This window comes from Lepidochelys kempii, chromosome 2 (genome assembly GCF_965140285.1).
Source record: "Lepidochelys kempii isolate rLepKem1 chromosome 2, rLepKem1.hap1, whole genome shotgun sequence".
Classification (NCBI taxonomy): domain Eukaryota; kingdom Metazoa; phylum Chordata; order Testudines; family Cheloniidae; genus Lepidochelys; species Lepidochelys kempii.
The window spans coordinates 56,034,014-56,050,504 of record NC_136381.1 but is presented as its reverse complement, the minus strand read 5'-3'; the positions used below and the strand labels follow the sequence as shown (position 1 = coordinate 56,050,504).

General features: G+C 41.6%; 1 long non-coding RNA gene across 2 annotated transcripts in view; it reads left to right on the top strand.

Annotated features, from left to right (window-relative positions):
- The first annotated feature begins 8,444 nt into the window (after positions 1-8,444).
- Positions 8,445-16,491, top strand: part of LOC140905889 (uncharacterized) — a 96,343-nt gene continuing 88,296 nt past the window's right edge. For both annotated transcript variants that reach the window (XR_012156973.1, XR_012156974.1), the window contains exon 1: positions 8,445-8,527. This is a non-coding gene — a long non-coding RNA (uncharacterized LOC140905889). The remainder of the gene's footprint in view (positions 8,528-16,491) is intronic.

The following is a 16,491-nucleotide window of genomic DNA, read 5'->3' as shown; positions in this document are numbered from 1 at the left end:
TTTTCCTCCAAAATGCTGTTATCTTAGGGCATTCCCACCATAGTTGTTACACAGGTTTTGTTTCCACTTTGCACTTGTGCAAACATCTATACCGGGTGCAAGGCAACACAGAATCAGGCCCTGCACTGAGATGGTTTTGAGCCCCCCAGGGCCTGTGATAAGCAAAGTGACTGAGTGACAGCTTTAACATGAAGAGTCTGACATTTGTGGGTGATGGTAAGAGACAGGGATACACGGCAATTTTGACAACAGTGTCTTGAGAGAAACAACAGAGTGAAAAAAACTTCTGCTTGGGTGGCTGACAGTGTTCAAGCTCAGATGCTTTTGCTGAGCTTCTTAGCGGGGGAGAGCTATGCCTTTGAACTGTAACCTTTGCTACCAAACCAGTGTAAGCAGGGCCTGAATGAACTCTCCTCTGACAGCTAGCTGGGGCGGGGGAGAGACATCAGGAGCAAACACACCTACTCTGCCAGGATATCCAGCAGATAGAGCGGTGTTGCTCAAATTGATCAACTTTGGCTGCTGTTGGGTTACAAATTACTGAATGCAGGGGTAGTGAAATGTTGTTATCAGTGTTGTTGTCTTTATTGTATGAATAAAGGAGAGCAGAACTGTGCTTAATCTGTGCCAAATGAGCGGGTCACCCTCAGCTGAAAGGACCTTGTTAAACCAGGGGCTCGAATGCCAGACTCCTGTGAAAGTAAGGGCGGGACAGGGACAGGGACAGATGTCCCAGCCAGGAGGTGTGGACTCTCCCTAAGAGTCCCTGGTCGGGTTTAACCTGTTCCTCCCCACTGTTCAAAGATAGAGATAAAGGGGCTTTATTAGGAGCCCTTTGTTATTTCAAGCACTCAGTAAGTGATTTCTCTTGTGGTGAGGGCCGTGTTTCTGCCCAGCCTGCTGAGAGCTAAAAATCACTGTAGCCCATGAAAGCTTATGCTCTAATAAATTGGTTAGTCTCTAAGGTGCCACAAGTACTCCTGTTCTTTTTGCAGATACAGACTAACACGGCTGCTACTCTGAAACCTGTCAAAAAAATCACTAAGAGACTGACCTACAGAGGTCACAGCAGAGTGGCAGGTGGCGAAACTGGCAAGCAGTCGGCTGGTGGAGCGGCCAGGAGGCGAAGAACAGCAGCTGGCAGAGCGGACAGGCAGCAAAGAACAGCAGCTGGTGGGGCGGACAGGCAGCAAGGAACAGAGCAAGTGCTCAGATGGCAGAGCAAGCAAGGTGCATTCTTCCCCAGGTGGGAGGTGAACTCACACATATGCATCTTGGAACCTCGGATCCTTACTGACTGAGGACCACCACTGTGAGTGGGGTGTGGTGAGGGAGCAGAGTGGGACACAGTAAAGGAACTTTGGGTTGTAGAACTTAAGAACATGAGGTAGAAGACTCCGTCCCAGGCACTCTGAGGTGGGTGCCCTGCTCACAGTTTTATATTTATGAATCCTGCTTGTGGCGTTTTCTCTAATTTATGTTGGTTGACTTCCCTTCTTTCATTAAAAGTTTCTTTTCTACACTCAGACTCTGCTGGCGAGAGGGGAAGTATTGCCTCTCAGAGGCACACAGGGGTGGTGTGTAATTTTCCAAGGTTACTGGGTGGGTACTTGAGCCGGTTCTGTGTTGTTTTGTTGAAAAGGAACCTCTAGATATTGAACCCGGCCCTGGCAGAAGGGTTACACCAGAAACCATTCTGCATGTGAAAATCAAGTGAGCATTAAACAGAGTTTCTCAATATCAAATTGGCTTCCCACTGACAAAAACAAATTAGGTTTATTGAAAATAATTTATTAAGCATTATTTAGGGACTCTCTGAAGCAACCTCCATAAAATATAGGTAAGCCGGGCCTCAGGAACATAATTGGAAACAAACGGAATAGATCATGTGCAGCAAAATATTTATGGAATGCAACTTTACCATAAGTGGCCAAACAGCATTATATTTACTTCCAATTATTTCTGTAAAATAAGGCCACTTTTTCCCCATTCATCATGTGATAGATAACTCACTCCAAGGATCATTATTGGTAGGAGAACTCTCCATCTCCTTAATAAGGAGCCTATAGGTTTTGAAATGATACAGTGGTAATTATAAGATCTAGACAGAAGTGGGAGAGAACTTCCATTGTGGAGAAACATACAAAGCTAACTTTGAACTTCAGAGGTCCCAATAGCAAATAAGTGCATTGCCAGCTGGCTTCAGTGCATGTCATATGTAAGGGAAAATATAATTGTAAGGAATATGTCAGACTATTGTATACAGACTAACTTCATTGCAAGGTGCATTATTTTTGTGTTACTCATGAGGAAAAATATTATTTGATATAAGCTTAGATATTTTAAGGAGTTAAAATGCTATAATGTGCATTGCACCCTCTTGGTGCAATAATATACTAGCTATATGTATATACTAATATTATAGCTGTAAAACACCAATGTGAACATGATATGATAGGGACAAACCATCACAGTTTCTGTAATCTATTAGAATCCTTTCAGGAGTTAAACAAAAGAGTTGATAATGGTAAACTGGTTGATGTAATTTACTTAGTCTTTTTGGAGATGGAGGGTGGTGTTATAAAATCCTCATAAATGGCTGTTAATGAAACCAGGGTCATGGGGTGACAGGCAAAGTAACATCTAAGATTAGAAACTAAGGGAGAGAAGACAAAGGGGAGGAATAAATAGTCAAATTTCAATATGGCAAAACGTTAACAGTGCAGTGCCACAAGATTCTGTACTCGGACTGAGGTTGTTTAATATATTTATGATCTGGAAAACAAGGAGAGCAGCCAGTTGGCAACTCTTGTCAATGACCCAAAAGTATTTACATTATAAAAGACAGCACTAATTGTGAGGAACTGCGGAGGGACAAAGTTAGGTGAACAGATAACATAAAGGCAGATGGAATTCAGTGTCATTGCTGAGAAATGCAAGATTGTGCATATTGAGAAGAATAATTTGAATTAGCCTCCACACTGCTGGATTCTAAATTATATATAACCTTTCAGGGAAAAGAACAAGGCGATATTGTGGGCAGCTCTATATACATATGAAAAATCAGGTAGAAAATGCTGAAAATATTTTATGCCATTCTATAATAAATGGTGTGCTTTCACCTGGACTGCTATGTTCAGTTCTGATATTCTTGTCTCTAAAGAATATAGGAAAAATAGGAGTCCAGAGATTGACGATAAGAATAATGGAAAAACTGAAAAGGTTGGAACTGGTTAGTGTACACAGGAAATTAATGACACGGAACATAACAGTTATACACAATAATGAATAGCATAGGAAAGATAAATAGTTGCTTCCATATTTACTCTCTCATAATGCAAGAAGGAAGACATATTCAGTGAAATATGTAGGGAAAAATTTGGAAATAGTTTTTATACAACACATATTTAACCCGTGGAACTCACTGTCATATGATTTACATTGAGGCTGAGACCTTAGTAAGATTCATAAAAGGACGTGATATTTACTGTATATACTCGTTCATTAGCTCATTCGTTTATAAGCCAACCCCCGAAGATGGATAGGTAAAAATGGCAAAAACTGTATGACCTTTTCATAAACTGACCCTATATTTCAGGGGGAGCTGCGGGAAGTGGCGGCCAGCACATCCCTCAGTCTGCACCATTTCCTGCAGCTCCCCTTGGCTGGGAACGGCAAACTGCGGCCACTCAGAGCTGAGGGCTCCATGCCTGCAAACACTCCAGGTAAACAAAACGTCCCGGCCTGCTAGCAGCTTACCCTGGTGGGCTGGGAGCCAAAGTTTGCTGACCCCTGATCTACAATGACAATGTATTAGATATTCAATTCAATAGAGCTTAAAATCATCAAATTTTGGTGTAGACCTGTTGATCAGCCGACCCTCACTCTTTGATGCTTCACTTTTTTACCAAAAAAATTCGGCTTATGAACAAGTATATGTGGTATATAGATAATGAGAGGATCTACAGTTACATTAGACCAGATAAGATTATGAATCTTTAGACCTCAGAACATAATGCAACTGCTAAATGATGAGGTTAGGAAGAAAGTACTCCTATGGGCCGGTCATTCCGTTTACTAAGAGTAAGTTCTTCAGGAAGTGTAGAGATGCCACATTTCCTGTACTCTTTTTATGTAGGTTTCAGAGTAGCAGCCGTGTTAGTCTGTATTTGCAAAAAGAAAAGGAGTACTTGTGGCACCTTAGAGACTAACAAATTTATTTGAGCATAAGCTTTTCGTGAGCTACAGCTCACTTCATCGGATGCATGTAGCTCACAAAAGCTTATGCTCAAATATATTTGCTAGTCTCTAAGGTGACACAAGTACTCCTTTTCTTTTAATGTAGTTATTTGTTTCCTGGGGGGTGGTGCATCCTGGGATAGAAACAGGATGGTCACAGGCTACAGCTAGAGAACAGTAGGAAGTTCTGTTACCTTACTTCTGTACGTAGCTTCCATTCTCAGCCAAGGCTTATCATGAAACCAGTCTGCATCCATAAGATACTACAATTCCAGGTTTGTCCATTTTGGGTTATCTTGCACGTTCATCTGAAAGCAGCTGATTCTGAACTAGGTTAGACTGACTGTCCGTCCAGTATGCCAATGGTCCAATTCTGCGACTAGTGCAGGAACAAGCAGGGGGGGGGGAGGAGGGCAAGGTAATGGTAAGCCACCTTCACATTTCCCGATATTCTGGAGCAGCCAGGGGTCTGCCTAATACCCAATGTAAATTTTAGTAGCTTCAGGTCTGCTTTAACTTACGCTTTGTTTCTCAAAGTTTCCTATAGGCCCTGGGAAAAAGAGAGGTCACTTGGACTATGCTCTCTTTGCCCCTGGTATTCAAAAAACACAATCCCATTGTATATGACCTCCCAGTAAGAAACAACACTGGACAATGCACAGCCTGGGCCTAATTTACTTGGAATATTGTTTTTGGTTAGAATATTGTTATGGAAAAACTGGGGTGTCTGGTCCCCCATAATAAACATTGCTCTTATAAATCAGTGATAATATCAGACGTATAATATCAGACGTATATTGTCATGGTTTCAAAAAATGCAATAAAAAGTATATTTGAAAGAGTTAATGAGGGAATTCAACAGTAATAAAAGATCACAAGACTAGCAATTTAGCCTAGCCAAAGAAAACAGTGATAAATTGTAACCAGGTGTTTTTATTTCCTGATTCTTGAAGTATTGCAAACTCAGTTTTCTGTGTTAGAAAGGACAATATGTAGGTCCATATGTACAGAGCACGTGTCAGCTTCACCTAGACCTTTCAAGACCAAAGATTTACTACTTTAATCTCACAAAACTATTTTAGTCAAATGGGCCAAGTTATTTGGAAATAATGTGTCTAGTGAATGAAAGCTGTTGTGGCTCAAGTGGTCAGATAAATATATCAGGTATTTTGCCTGTTAGTTTGAATGCTACATAGACTTGGATCTATACCAATCACTTTCTGTCACACCAGGTAACAAAAGTTTTACCTCAGCAATTTGGTCAGAATATGTCAGTATACTCAGGCCCTTAGAACCAAGCTTGAGGCCCCCATCAGATTTCAATTTTAAATCCCCACTTCACTTTTTTTTAAATAACTTCTGTCTCAAGAGGTACAAGCACAGAAAGATTCCAGAACATAGTTAAGTGTTTTTTTCTTTAAATATGTCTAGAGGTCAGGTTACAATAGATTCTACAGAAGTTGAACTTAAGGACTCTTTAGTTTTAATTAACTAGTGCTGTGCTCCACCCCCTGGTAACTGCAATTAACTCTGATTTCCTTGAGAGCCTGGTAAGTATTTTTCTCTCCTTTTTCAGTTAGATTTAGGCTTCAGTTAAGAATTGGCCTCATTGAAAAATGCTTCCCCCTCCCCCCACTTTCAGGTCCTGGTTACTTAACCAATTTGCTTCCTGTGATATGGTGTGTATCCCCTATGTCTGACTGAACCAGGAAGGATTTAAATCTTTTTCCTATGCTGGGAGGAAGAGTCCAGAAAGCTTGATGTATTGATTCTGGAAAGGGTTGCTGACAGCTGTGCCTGCTAGGTTACTAGACAGTGAAGACAATGGCTGAGGCTCAGGAACAGGAAAGCCATAAAGCAGCTGAGACTTCCAGTGATGCAAGGATGTGCTTCTGGGAAGGAAGAATGGGGGGAAAGCCTCATATTTAGGAGTTGTAGGGTAATTAATTCAATTAACATCTATTCAGTCCTTGGGTTTTGTACTAAACTGTCAGTTCTTGCCAGTTATGGTGATATGAACACTAGTCTACCAAGAAATGAGTTGGTGCCAACTTTAGGCGGTCCATTTGACATCTGTTAAATGGTAACAACACTTGGTTGCTAATCTGGAGTAGAATTTTAGCTTTTGAGCCAGTAGGGAAAAGTTCTGTATCCATTAATAACCCTCAGAATCATCCCATACCCCATTTTTCAATTATATATATATATATATATATATATATATATATATATATATGTCCACACTGAGAAGTAAGGTAATATTTGGACAGGTTGTAGTTTGACCTTTCTTTTCTTTTTTTAAAATGAATCCTTTTAGTTAGAAAGGGAAGAAAAAAATAAATCTGCACACACACACACACACACAATTTGAAAAGAATGTTAAGGTTCCGACAAAGAACAATGAAAGCAAAGAATTTCACAGTCATGGGTGAAGCTAACCATATGTTTCCAACACAATATCTGTTTTCTCATGTTGCAGAAACTTTAGTCAGAAATCCTGAGCCCTTCCCATAGCAGACACTTTAAATTTAAAAAGTTCATGATAGGGTTAAGAAAGATCATGTTTGGGTCTATGTTTCTGGCATTGTTTGTTTAAAAGGTATGTTTGTAGGAAAGGAAAAAACTGAACTACAAATAACTTAAGAGATTCATCTCTTCTATATCTTTCTAAAGATAGTTCAGAGAGCAGAAAGTGGTGTTCAAATTTAAAGTCAGTTTTTCTGGAAAGTTGTGTGACATCCTTTCTTTTTTTTCAGTTCAATTTTACAAACAGTTTGAGAAACGTTTTCTTCTTAGGGAAATACAAATGTGATACAACCAGGATAGACACAACTCTAAAGCAGCTCCTTCCCCAGGAGCATGTGGTGAATTCCTGGTACCTACTAGCTCTCCCCAGTGCAGGGTTTCCCTCTTATAGGAAATTTTCATCCTGCATGCCTTTCTGGGGTTTTCCATTTAAATTTAGAAGAGCCAAGCAGCTGTGGTGCTAAAACGACAATTTTGGAACTTGCATTGACTGGCTGCATCTTTGTCTCTTTTACTTGGAATCTGTTATGCTTTTCTTTTCTTATTACTGGGGAGATGGTGTATTCTGGGGAGGTGGTATATTTTAACTGATATTCCCTAAACATTCCTGGAGACATATTTAAAAAAAAGGAGTACTTGTGGCACCTTAGAGACTAACCAATTTATTTGAGCATGAGCTTTCGTGAGCTACAGCTCACTTCATCGGATGCATACCGTGGAAACTGCAGCAGACTTTATATACACACAGAGATCATGAAACAATACCTCCTCCCACCCACTGTCCTGCTGGTAATAGCTTATCTAAAGTGATCATCAAGTTGGGCTATTTTCAGCACAAATCCAGGTTTTCTCACCCTCCACCCCCCCCCACGCACAAACTCACTCTCCTGCTGGTAATAGCCCATCCAAAGTTTGGCAGGACAGTGGGGTGGGAGGAGGTATTGTTTCATGATCTCTGTGTGTATATAAAGTCTGCTGCAGTTTCCACGGTATGCATCCGATGAAGTGAGCTGTAGCTCACGAAAGCTCATGCTCAAATAAATTGGTTAGTCTCTAAGGTGCCACAAGTACTCCTTTTCTTTTTGCGAATACAGACTAACACGGCTGTTACTCTGAAACATATTTAAAAAAGATTTCATCACGATCTGCCATTCACCTTCACATGGTAACATGTTACAAAGGCAGGAGCAAGCCCCGTGTGACGCCAGTAGACACAGGACTGCTTGGGAAGGGGAGGGGGCTGCTGCTGCCTCAGGCACATTCGGGATAATTATCCCCATGGATAGCCCAGCTTTGGAAGTTTCAGGCTGCAAGAGCAGTGCTGGAGAATGACCACCTGAGAGCTTTCCCTGCTGTCAAGAAACAACCATATGCTGTCACACCACAAATATTGTTTAAATTAAACTTAAAACTTTCCCATTTTTTCCAGTTTTGGGGGGAATGACAGTACCCCAGTATGCCAATTTATTTTACCATTTAGTCCCACTTGTCTGTGAGTCTTTCCTTTGCCTATAATGGGCTTTGGGTCAGGTTACCAGGTAGGGCCATATAGGCTGTAACACACAAATGCTGATTCCTCTGTGAATGCCTTGATTATACCAAATCTCCTCAGGGTGGCACTTTTCTAGGATCTTTTCCCTAGAAAACCTTTTGAGGAGCTGCTGCTCCTTTACATGTGCAGAATGATACAAGCAACTGCTTCCCTTAAGCAGCCATTTTATAGCTGTGTTCTGCTGGGCTGTATCTCCTTCTCCTCGCAATGGTAAGTAATCTTAGCTCCTGTTTACTTACTCTTTAATATTTCTGAGGGTGGTAGAGTCTTACACAATTGAGAGTCATCCATGAATTTCTCTGAAGTGATGTTTACTCTCTCAAATCCTTCCAACTTAATCCTTTGTATTTGTAAGTAGTCAGGATGAGCTCCACCCTGACATCTGGTGGTGAGTTGTGGCAAGTTGTGGAAAAGAACTTCAGGGCTGATCTCATTTGCATAGGCACACCCACCCCACCTAGCATGAGCCCATAGCTGCCCAAATGGTCACTTTGGCTGCTGTGGGATCCCCAGTTTCTCTGTTATTGGGGCAGGAAGAATAAATTGTAATTATCCTGATTATGTGAATCAAGGACAGTGGAACTGTACTTGGCCTTTCGTTATGATGGAGGGACTCACCATCAACTACGGAGCACTCGCTAGGGAAGGGACATGGGTTCCTAAACTCAGTGAATAGAGAGAGGCTGGGGGCAGGTATGGGGTTTCTGGGGAGGGTTTTACATGCTAATTGCATTGTCTCCTCTTTGTACTGTGGAATCTCAGAGCTAGTTTTGATTCTATTAGGAGTCTAGTTACAGGCTGCTGAGCTGAATTCACTTTGGGATAATGGTGCACCAGCACTGAGGGTCCCCTACTACAGGCTGAAATCACAAAAGAGCTAAACTTACTAAGAGCTGAAATCACTGAGTGTTTTGTTAAGTAGTGGGGGAGCCTGAAGATATATTGTGGAGCAGTTTGTGGGACAGCTGACAGAACAGAGTGGTTTGTGGGATGGCTGGAGCAGGTCATGGGGCATGGCTGGCAGAGAGGAGCGATTTGTGGGATGGCTGGTGGAGTGGAGCCCCATGGAGAGGTGGGGCAATGGACTTTGGACCACGTAAGGTGCCCCTTAACCCCCTCGCCCATCTCCACCCAGGTTGGGAGGTAAAACTCTGCAGATAAACTGTTGAGCTCTGGTGCTTCACTGACCAGGGACAGAGACTTTTGTGTTGTTGGACTTTGGGTGACTTTGGGTTGCTGGACTCAAGAACTAAAGGGAAAGGACACACCCCAAATTGCTTGGGGTGGTTTTTTTGCTCATGGGTTGTGTTATGAATCCTGTTGGTGGTGTTTCCCCAACATAATGCCACATTGTTTCTTTCTGTTATTAAAAGGCTTTTCCTACACTCAGACTCTGTGCTTGCAAGAGGGGAAGTATTGCCTCTTAGAGGCGCCCAGCGGGGATGGTATATATTTGTCCCAGGTCACTGGGTGGGGGCTTGAGCCGGTTTTGCATTGTGTATTGGAATGGAACCCCTAGATACTGAACCCGGCCCTTGTTGCTGCCAACTCTGACGGGCAGAAGGGTTACATATTTATCATAACTATTTGTTTAAACCCTTCAGTGCACATAAAGCCAAACCAGTCTGAACAATCTGGAACCCAAAATTTATTATAGATCCATGCTGCTAACATCCATCCTTTAATTACATGCTATATAGTGACTTTTTAAGAGATTTTAAAAAAAATTTGGTACCTCAGCTCCTTTTGAGCCATCATTAATTTCATCCCCCCTTCATTTGTTAATTTATGCACATACTTTGTCTCTAATACTACTTTCCCCCTTGACAAACTTTTAAATATTCATCTTAACACCTATAGTTGAGCATCAGCTCATTTATGTTAGTGGTGAAAGATCAAGTTACAACACATAATCTGAAAAATTCTTTCGTGATGAATTAGAAATATCTCCAAAAATATCCTGCCCAAAAATAATCTAGATCATGCAACCACTGTGTGTCCCTGTATATTGTAGAAACCACTTCAAGCCAGGGGTGCTGCACCCCCAGCATCCCTAGTTCCAGCATTTATAACTTAGTTTTTTTAAAAAACTAAGTTATAAAACCATAGACTACAAAAAAGGTTCCAGAACCTTTTAAAAAAGGCTATGTATCTGATAGAAAATAGTTCTTAGACCAAGATTCCTGGGCAATGTTTGAAAGCCAAACATTGGAGCACTAGGATATTTACATTGAAATGAATTAAAAGTTGTAGAACTGATTTTTTGTCAGTGTCTACACTTAGATAAATGGAGAAAGTAAAGCACAGCCAGGCTGCAAGAGCAGTGCTGCAGAATAGAAAACTTGTAATCTTTTCCCTGCTGTGAAGAAACAAGCATGAGCTGCCACCACCACAAATATTGTTTAAATTACACTTAAAACTTTACATTTTTTTCCAACTCTCTAACTTTGCAGGGAATGGCAATACACAGTGTGGCCATTTATTCTACCGTTTTTAGTCCCACTTGTCTGTGGGAGTCTTTCCTTTGCCAACAGTGGGCTTTGGGTCAGGTCCATAGGCTGTGACACAGAAACACCAATTCCTCTGTGACTGCCTGGATTTTTAGCAAATCTCCCCAGAGTGGGGTTGCACTTTTTTAGGACCTCTTTCCCAGATACCTTTTGAGGAGCTGCTGCCCCTCAACTGCTGCCCTCAAGCAGCCATTTTGCAGCTTTCTCCTATATTTCCTCTTCCAGCTAGTAAATATTCTTATCTCCCATGGTACTTACTGTTTAACATCTCTTAGTGTGGCAGAGTATCACAAACTTGAGTACGATCAGTGAATTTCATGGAGGTGATGTTTACTCTACCAATCCTTATAGCAACACACTAGAAACCTCCTTCCAACTTAATCCTTTGTATTTATCATAACTATTTGTATAAAGCCTTCAGTGAACATAAACCTAAGCCAATTTGAACAATTTGTATGATTTGGCTGCCAAAAATTGTTTGTTATAGATCTATGCTGCTAACATCTGTCATTTAATTATACTCTAAATAGTGATTCTTCTAAAAAGTATAGACCGGGGTGGCCAACCTGTGGCTCCGGAGCCACATGCGACTCTTCAGAAGTTAATATGCGGCTCCTAGGGGCGGGGGGTTTGTATAATTTTTGGTGGTGCCCAGAACAGGTCCAAGTCCTGTCCCCCCGCCACGCCTGCCTTGTAAGCCAATTTCTATATTTTTTAAAATAATGTAAAAATGTGAGGGCTGTGGGATGGGGCTGGTGATGAGGGGTTTGGGGTGTGGGAGGGGCTCAGGGCTAGGGCTCAGGGGAATGAGGGCTCTGGCTGGGGATGAAGGGTTTGGGGTGTGGGAGGGGCTCAGGCAGAGGGTTGAGGTGCAGGGGTGAGGGCTGTGGGGTGTGGGTGGGGATGAGGGGTTTGTGGTGTGGGAGGGGCTCAGGGCTAGGGCAGAGGGTTGAGGTGAGGGATGGGGTTGTCCCTTGCCCAGCGTGGGGCAGGAGTGGTGACTGCAAGCGGGGGACCCCCTGTGCTGGTGGAGGGTCCTGCCGCAAAAGGGAAGGGTCCGAGGTGGAAGAGCAGGGTCAGGGCTGCCCCCACTCCACCCCTTCCCACCCCCGCCCCTGAGCCTGCCGTGCCCTCGCTCCTCCCTCCTCCTCCCCAGAGCCTCCTGCCTGCCACAAAATAGCTGATCTGGGAGGGAGAGGGAGGTGCTGATCAGTGGGGCTGCTGGTGCGCAGGAGGCACTGGGAGCAGGGAAACTGATGCGGGGGAACTGTTGACATATTACTGTGGCTCTTTGGCAATGTACATTGGTAAATTCTGGGTCCTTCTCAGGCTCAGGTTGGCCAACCCTGGTATAGACCATAGTGTTAATAAAGAAAATTGTTTAAATAAATAGATTGGGCTACTTTTGGGCTAGTTTTTAAGTGACTGTGGACTATTGACGCAGTAGCAAATAGCTCTGGGAATCATGGTTAAAGTTGCCCCCCCTCACCAAAATCTGAAATGGCATCCTGGCTAGCTGCCAAAGGAGGTGCCTAGCATTGGGACAGCAGGTAGTCTGAACAGCTAGTCCCCCACTCCAACCCCTTGCTAGTGCTGCCATGACTACCCTTTTTCTTTATAATGTGCTAGCTTGATCAGATCTAGGACAAGTATGTCTCCTTGCTCTGGGAATCAACCCCAAGCTCAAAGGGTAGACATAGCATTATGTTACTGTGAAAAAAAATTGAGGCAAGCAAATTTCTAGTGTTCTTGATTTTATGAAAAATATTTCCATTTGTAAAATCTATCTCACATTTCCATGTTCATATCACTTAACCATGCTAGCTCTGGAAGAGGCAGAGAGGTTTTTACATTTGAGAATACAGGAATCCACAGTTATTGTCTAAGGCTTGATTGCTTTCCTTTAGAAATGGAGTAAGGGATATAGAATGGCAAAGAGGAATAAGCAACATGAAAGGAGGAATAATAACCAACATGGTAAGTTTGTTAGCCATAATATATTTAATAGCTTTGATTCTAGTTAGGTTTAGTGGCAGTTGCATGGTTTTAAATCAAGCTTCTTGTTGTGTAACAAGCTCAAACCATGAATAGCATGCCACTGCTTCATCAACCACTTTCTCCATTTAGTGAAAGCCAGGATAAGCAAACTTTACAAAATATACTGCAGGTCTCAATTTTTTAAAAAAAGTTTACTTTGGAATATTCCACCTACTGTGCTAATAGGGATCTTATTTTCAATGCTGAATGGAACAATGGCATGCATTTTAATAACAAAATGCTATAACTCCTGATGGAAAATTTAAAGTGGTGTACCCCTATTTTAAGATACGAAGTGGGCTTTCATCCATATAGCACACTAGGGACAACTCCCATGAGCTCCTGGACGGTCAGAGGCAGGAACCATGCCCTGAATTCAGAGATGGTATAGTGTGCAAGGCAATGGAAACTTACAGTCTTCCCTGAGTAAGGGGCAATGTGTAGTTAAGCAAGGACCAAACTCTGATGTAGAGTCACAGTTTGATTTTTGGTTCCCCATTGCTTGATGGAGGATTGAGCTGTGCTAGCCCTTTTCCTGGTGCAACTTACTTTCCCCCTCACTATTAGTGCTAGCTTAGCTGTACTGACCAATGCATTTAGGGAGAAGTCAAAACTATGCAGGAGGGTGAGTATCAACCCTGTGGTGGTTGATCTCGTCCAACCCCCTGTGCTGCTATATGCAGGTAACAAACACAGAAGAGTAAGGGAGCTCCTTATTAGTGTCCTGCATGAATGTACAGCCAGGGTCATGATCTGGCTCTGGTGTGAGTCACACATGAAGAGCCTGAAAATGGGGTAAGGAGGAGTAAAGTAGGAAGTGAAGCTACTTTCACATTCTTACACCCTCCTCTTAGTTCCTTTTCTTACAGCACTCCTCTATTCTGTCACCTTGACATGAGAATAATCACATTTTAGGCTCCGTTAGCCTCAGTTGCACTCTCAGGTGGTTTGTAAGTGGCTGTGGGTAAGTGAGTGTGAGTCTAAGCCTAAGGGAAGAAAACAAAGTTATAATGTGTGGCACACGTAAGGGCTGGGGAAGTTGTAAATTACATCAGCTTTAGTGTTCCTTAGACTTGCATCTGAAACTAGCTCTGAGTCTTTATTCCCTCTGTATCATGCCACCCACACCATGTTTCTAGATGAAAATATAAAATAATAAACAATATGCTGGACTACTGTGGCAGTGAAGGGGTACCTGGTAAATTGGCTCATTCATAAGATTGCTGAACCAAAGGGACCAAATACAGCTTACAAAAGAAATGAGCCTCTCCTGTATGGAAAATAACCATAGAAATACTGCATTTAATTAGTATGTGGGAGCCTTTTATAACACATATGTTGAGAGGGAATGGAAGTTCTCGCTGCCCTGATTCAAGCATTTTTTCTGTTTCAACTTCTATAACTAACTGTGACTGAAATTATGTGTTTTATGAGCCCAAGTTTTGTTTTACAGGTTGTTACTATTGCTGTCTGTGGATGGGTATCTTTGATGGGGCAGGATGTGTTTTCTGGTTGGTTATAGTTTTACTTCTGTTTTGAGGTTCCTTTGCCATATTGCATTATTTATTCAAGAGAAAAATATTAAGATTTTCCCTGAAAGAGTTTTAAATAACTTTTTAAAAACAGAGTTGTTTTCTGTCATTCCTTTTATTTTTTTGGCATCATACTGTCCCTTGTAAGTACTTCATGCTATGGAGAGAGCTCAATGGCAAATTGCACTCTAATTCTGTATATACTCTTCCACTCAACCATCACGTTAGCAGTTTCACATTTATGTAATTTGAAGTTGTGTCTTAGGCTCAATTGTTGGCCTTTTCTTTTCTCTTGAGCCCACCTATCGCTGAAGGAAACCTTATCTGTTAGGATCAGGGCTTTCTTAAAGTGTCCAATCAGCTCTGTGGGAGTAGGCCAGTCCAATAGTGCTCTGGTATACATATATCAATAGAATGAGGGAGAAGGGTTAAGGTAAGAGATAGAAAGCGTGAAAATGAGTGACAGGAGAATCAGAGGAGGGGTATTAGTTGATAGAGAAGGATGATGATTCGGGTCCCGATCTTGCATGGGTCCCGATCTTGTTTTTTCATGTGGGCAAACACCTGCCCTTGTGTGGAAACCCACTGACATCAAGAGGGCTCTGTGTGGATACAAGCACTTGCCCACGTAGAACAGCGGGTAGGATCTGGCACTCTGAAGGAAAGGAATAAGTAACTTGTGGAACTCCCTGCACGCAGATCATTTGATCATTAATTTAACATTACTAGAGTTAGGAATATGAAGGCATTTTTGTTATGTTTTCCTATATACACAGAGCAAAACACGTACTTTCAATTTCAAGTACTTACTTCAGAAATAAATAATATTCAGATAGGTATTATTGTGAAAAAAACAAGCTTTTATATAATGTTTTTCATCAGTAGCTCTCAAATGCTTGACAAAGGAAGTCAGTATTGCTAGCCACATTTCACAGATGGAGAAACTGAGGCACAGAGATGTGACAGGGCTTGTCAAAGATCACCCAGCAGGCTAGTGGTAGAGCCAGGAACAGAACCCAGGTCTTCAGGCTGTCTAGTGCTCTATCCATTAGGAAACACTGCCTTAGTTTAAATGACAGATCTTACATATGTCAAAGCATAAACATTATTGCTCAGTGAGCTTAACTCAATCTTGCTCTTCATAACAGTAGGTTTTTTATATTAACTTGTATTTCAATACACTAATATTCAAACAAAAAGGCCCATGTGCCTATCTTAATTGAAGGTTGCACAAAAATCAATCACATTTTTCTTTTTCCTCTGCTAAGGAAATGAAATCCAAAAGCTATGTTAAAGACAAGCAGTGTTATATCTGATGTTTTGTACCCACAAAAGTCAGGAAATTCAATGCTATTCACTTTCACAGTAGCTATAACTTGGCCAATACTATACGTACACTTTATACTGAGGAATAAAAGTTATCACAACATGTAGTAATACAATATACTGTACATATGAATAAGAGAAGTGTTGAATTTATGTTCTCACAGCAACTCTGTTTCTTAACTCTTGTGCATTTAAAGTTTCAGCCATCATGTTACATTTATATAGGGGTTTGCATGTAACTCTGTTATATTTCTCCTAGCTGGAAAAACAAACAAACTAGTGCAGCACCATAACTCAGGAAAGGAGTGAAATTATTAGGTTACAAACATGTGCCTTTCATTGCCTTATGTATGTCTAAAGAGTGCAGTTAAGTAACCGCAGTGCATTTGGGACAGTAGAGAGGTACACAAGCAAACATTATGACAGCACCACCCTCTAAGAAGATTCAGATTTTGAGGAAGGTCAATGGCCTGTGTTATACATGAGGTCAGATGAGATTGTAACAATGGTCCCTTCTGTCCTTGCAATCCATGAATATGAATATGTGCTCGACAGCTAGTCATCTACCTCTCTAGCTATCCTCTGACCCTCATCAAAATAGTATCTGAACACCTCAAAACCATAATGGATTTTAACTAAAGATCCTAGGATGATTCGAAGAATGGAAAACCTGTCTTATGAAAGGAGACTCAAGGAGCTTAGCTTGTTTAGCCTAACCAAAAGAAGATTGAGGGGAGATATGATTGCTCTCTATAAATATATCAGAAGG